Below are 5,570 nucleotides of genomic sequence, written 5' to 3'. Positions count from 1 at the left end.
TACCCAAATCATTTTTGCCCTTCAAATCTCCTTGTGAAACTGATGCCACGGGGTTACCTCCACACTGTGGCTTTGCCAGGAGTGGCCCACCTGGAGTGTACTGAGAAAGACCAGACAATTAGACTTTTGGAAAGTCTGCTTTCTAGTGCCACTGTGCAGGAGAAAGGTGACGCTTCCTCTCTCTGACCATTCCAGCTCATCCTGAATTGAAATATAGTCAGAGTAGGTTCTCACTTATGGATTGTTCTTGCCATTTTTAGTTAAAATCTTAACTCATTTGGCTGAGGAGTGGGGTTCAATGGGGTTCGAGTAGGGGATGGAGAGAACAAATTTCTAATTCTAGTGAAAAAAATTAAGACATTAAATGGTAAAGCATATGCCACTCTACTTTGCTCTGTACACATCCTTATTTTGGAGTCTGTTAGAAAAATATTAAGATAATCTTAGAGGGCTGGCTGGTTTGCACAGTTGGCTAGAGTATGGTGCTGATAACATCAAGCTCAAGAGTTCAATCCCTGTACTGGCCAGCCACCAAAGAAAAAAAAAAAGACAACCTTAGAGTTAAGAAAGTTGCTCTAGGATTTACAGTGTACACGCACAGCAGAGGTTTGAAACTCATAGTAGGAGTCTGGGAAATTTGTGGATAACTTTGCAGATTAAGTCAGAAGGAAGATAAAAACATGCTTTAGAAGGCGGGCTATATAGACAACTCGGCTCTTTGCTTATTTACATGTTATTCAAAGTTTCTTATAAATAAAAATCTATGATAAGTAACAATCATTGTTTGTATTGCTTCTCAACCTTCTGCCATTGTGACAGGCTAAACAACTATTCAACTTAAAAGTAAAAACCCCATAGATCCCCTGCTAACCAGCAATCCTTCCAACCTGGGACACACAGGTTGAGGAAACTGCAGAGATAGGATGGTGCTTGTTAACATTTCATCCTGGACAAAGGCCCCTAAAGCAGATGGGAGAGAGGGAGGATAAGAGAGGAAAAATGAGGACAAATTCTGTGCTGGTCCATTTGTAATTATAACAGGGAAAAGAATTAAATCAAAATGCAAAGTTATCTCCCACTGTCCATTGAAATTTTATTCAGTGCAAGTAATATTTACTTGTTCCTGGGCCCATGACTATTTTGGATCACAGATGGGCTACTGTCTCAGTTCAATAATTAGACTGTGTCATATACATGAGGTGATCAAACCTCTAGACTCAGCTTGATGTGAATCTGCCCTGCTCTGCTAGGGCTTGCTGCCTGCTAGAGGTCTGCATTGGAGAAAGAGATGTGGTTCTTCTGTTTCCCCTCTCCCAGCCTCTAGCCCCTGATTCATTAGCTTCATTTTCTGCTTGACGTCAGCATCAGAGTTTTTAAGAGGGAGAATTGGGGAGGTCATGGGACACTTCTTCATGTTTTCTGGGCCTGGCAAATTGTGTAAGCTGATGTGTCTGGGTGGTTCAGGCACATGATTAGAATGGACTTTTCCTCTCTTGGGGCACTTTGATGGCATTCTCAGAGGTTCCCTAACTCTGGCCTATATGGTTCTATTCAGGTTGGCCTCAGACAACTCCTTCCATGGAACCTGGGCACTCTTAGACTTTCTGCTGAGGTTGCCTTGCCCCTCCAGGCAGCCCTGCTATATAGAGCCCAAGACCACCCCATGACAGTTCTTTCCAAGTGGACTGGTCCATGGGAAACACTTGCACATCTGTATGCTGACAAACTCCAGCTGATCCCGTGAGGCAGAATGCCCTTGGCTCTGTCACCTGAATAATGGACCAGCTCCTCTCTCAGACCCCAGTCCACAGCTGCCTTCGCTTCATTCCAGCCTTAGTGAGGAGCCAGCCCCCTCTGTAACCCCCAACAGCAGCGAGCACACTTCACAGCTCTCTGCGTGGTCCCAGGGAGTTTCCCGTAATCAGGCTTAGGACTGGAAGGGAGCAGCCCCTGTCACAAAGGAGGGTCAAGAGAAGGCAACAGCGGAGGCTTCCAAAGGAATTTCTTCACTAATCTCCTTGCAGGATCCTCATTCTGATCCCCTCTTATGTTCTGAACCTGGTCAAGTTGTCCCTCATTCCATTTGTAAATTCTGCACATGATGGGGGTTGAATCTAGATCTTTGTCCACATTATCTTAGTAACTCAGTTGCAGCTGAGTTAGGAAGAGTCTTCATTCTTGTCTTACACAAATCTGGCTTAATTCAGTTAGGAAAAATAACTAAACGCTCCATAATAAATACAATTTAAAAATATATAAATATGTCACCAAAATTAAGTCACAGCAATGTGTTTTACTTCTCTGGGCAGGTAATCCAGCACTTAGAATTTGATTTGATCATAAAAACAAGTCTGCACAGAATTGGTCTGAAATTGCCATAAAAAGAAATGAACTTTAAAACTGTATCAAACTCACATCATGAACTTTTCCTTTAAAAGTAATATTTACACGCTTGGCGTCCAACCTGTAAGTGCGATTGGAAGCAAACATCTCCTTTGCACATTTTCCTGTGATGTCTTTGATTATGTTGAACAGAGAGTGGATAAAATACAGGGTTGCTTTGAAAATATGTAGTGAGTTCCCAATTTGAGCATGAGCCGTGTTTACCTCTGGGATCCAACGGGTCTAGATGTGCCTGGCAGACTCTGGGGGTCGGCCTGCCAGAGCCTCTGAGCATGAGACACCATGATGCCTCCCAGGAGAGATGTTGTCGTGGGGAGGAAAGTGTCAAGTGGGCAAGACTGAACTAGGCATGAAGCCTCTGCCGTCACAATCACACAGGAAAGACAATTCTGAGCACGGCTTGATGCTGCCTTTTGCATTTATCCCCCCAGGGACTCAGGTGTGAGCCCTGGAGGCAGGGGGGTTTGGGAGGTGGGGGAAGGCTGCAAGCAGCAACTGAAAAAGCTATTTTCACTAAAATCATTGGTAACGCTGAAGATTTAGATGACCTGTATACCCCAAAACCTCCCTTTCCCCCTGTGCCTCCCTTGCTGGCAAAAGCAGGCTGTCCTACTCTATCTGTTGAGACAGTCAGGGTTGAGCTTAAAGATGGTCTAGTAACCCCAACTGGGGTAGTTACTTTGCAATGGGGTGCCATATCCTCCCCTTACCAACCCTCATTGCCTCCAGCCCTGTATCCAGCAGTAGTCCTCAGAAGGCTCTATACGGCCAATTACAAAGTCAGAACCAAGAAAAGAAGGCTCTTGCAACAAAAGGATTACAAGATTTTGAGGAATAGGTGTGGGAATGGATTCTAAGACTGTTATACTAGTTAGAGAGGAGCACAATTTTATACTGGGCATGTGTGCACTTCCCAGATACTCTTGGTTCTGTTAGCTTGGTTGGTTGACTTAGCAATGGCCTATGCTGAATTAAGTTGAGAGGCCAGACATTCACTGGTATAAGAGTAGAAGGAGTCCAAAGGCTTAGCGAGATAGGAAGTTGAAATTCACTTATCTTTTGTGACTGTTCATCCACCTTAACTAGATGGCCTCCCTCCTCCAGCCCCCAGGTGTCCCAGAGAACATTCCCTTTATTAACGTATTGAGAAAGTACACCAGCATCCTTGCAAAATGCTGAAGAGTTGTTCTTCATCAATGCTGCTGATGAATATGGAGATGTTACCCCTGAAATGGGCTTCCTAGCCATAGTGACTAAATGCTATATGGTGGCAAAGCTGAGGTGCAGCATGTGACCTCAAGAGGCAAGGCGGGTGTGGCATCATAGCAGGTATCCCAGCCAGAGTAGTGATCAGAGTGGGGTGGCCCACAGAAATCTTGGGTGGTGGCTAATGGATCACGGACATCCTAGGACTGAAATAGATAGTCTATTAGGGTCCTCCTTGGTCAGTAGAGCTAAACAACTCCAGTTTTGGCAAGCAGATTATACTACATATAGAGACCAAGTCACTAACCAAATTCTAGTACTGGAGATAGTTCCTAGGCCCAGCAACCTTGAATGAAGAAGAGTTTTAGTATCTTTGAGGTCAGAGCCCTTATAAATGGTAGCTTTCCTCAAGGAACTGGAGGCTATTTACCAGAGTTACTGTGCACGAGGAAAGGGAGAGATCCCGAATCCTTCACATTTTCCATGGTGGCATATCTCTGAGACTCTGCTGGTGGTATGGTATTGCTTTTGGTTTACTTTGTTAGAGAGAAAGGACCTCCACTGAATTCCACTTTGTCCTTTCTATTATAATGCTCACATTCCAGGGACCAGAGAGCCAAGGTAGAGATTCAGTTTCTCAGTGCATTTATTTCAACTACATACTGAGTAACTGAGTTGAGATGGGGCCACGAACACTGTTCTGAACTGAGGATAATCCTGTGATCCAGACACCACCATGGTACACTGCTCAGAATGGGGGCCTCTAGGAGTCAAAGGAAAAGTGGTGTTGTGGGTCAAGTCTATCCCTCAGTGGGCTCAGTGGGTCTGAAACTCACTCTGGTTATTTTCTCAGTAGAGGTGGTAAATTGAGTCACGTTGTAAACTGATTAGAATTAGGGAGCCTTCAATTGCCTGGGACCTCTTCAAAGCTTTACAGTTTAAGTAGAGAAAGGATTGAAGCCTCATGTCCAAATATGGTACGTATTGTCCCCCAAATTCATAGAAATTTTTATCATTTCATGGAGAGGACCAGGTAGCAACTTGGTTGCAGGTAAGTTCTATCAGATCTCTTCCTTCCTGGAATAGGCACTAGTCCTGGACATAGATTTGCTTTCCATGAACGCTGTAATTCTGCCATTAATACTCACCATGGACTTATGCTGCAATATTTACTGTTATAGTGCGTCACCCAACATTACTACTAACAACAACAACAAAAAAATCAAAGTAGTGGATGAATGCCCATGGGATTCTCTGATTTTTACCATGCACACTAGTACCCTGAAGAAGCTGGGCTTTAATAAAGAGTGGATTGACCTACTGAGAGCACAGTTACAGCAACAGTTGAGAGGCAACGTTGTGAGGTTGTGTTACTGTCCTACGCGATGCTCTGATCTAGAGGACAACATAGGGTTAAATCTATCCATAGACATAATTCATGGGATAGAATGGCAACTCTCATTACTACATCTAAATCTCACCTGGAAATACTTCGTTTCCCAGTCCCACAGATTTGAGATTTGCTGGTTTAAAGATCTCATGATAAAAAGGGGACANCCACGAACACTGTTCTGAACTGAGGATAATCCTGTGATCCAGACACCACCATGGTACACTGGTCAGAATGGGGGCCACTGGGAGTCAAAGGAAAAGTGGTGTTGTGGGTCAAGTCTATCTCTCAGTGGGCTCAGTGGGTCTGAAACTCACTCTGGTTATTTTCTCAGTAGAGGTGGTAAATTGAGTCACGTTGTAAACTGATTAGAATTAGGGAGCCTTCAATTGCCTGGGACCTCTTCAAAGCTTTACAGTTTAAGTAGAGAAAGGATTGAAGCCTCATGTCCAAATATGGTACGTATTGTCCCCCAAATTCATAGAAATTTTTATCATTTCATGGAGAGGACCAGGTAGCAACTTGGTTGCAGGTAAGTTCTATCAGATCTCTTCCTTCCTGGAATAGGCAC

This window comes from Galeopterus variegatus, unplaced genomic scaffold (assembly GCF_000696425.1).
Source record: "Galeopterus variegatus unplaced genomic scaffold, G_variegatus-3.0.2 Scaffold10337, whole genome shotgun sequence".
Classification (NCBI taxonomy): domain Eukaryota; kingdom Metazoa; phylum Chordata; class Mammalia; order Dermoptera; family Cynocephalidae; genus Galeopterus; species Galeopterus variegatus.
This window is presented reverse-complemented; position numbering follows the sequence as displayed.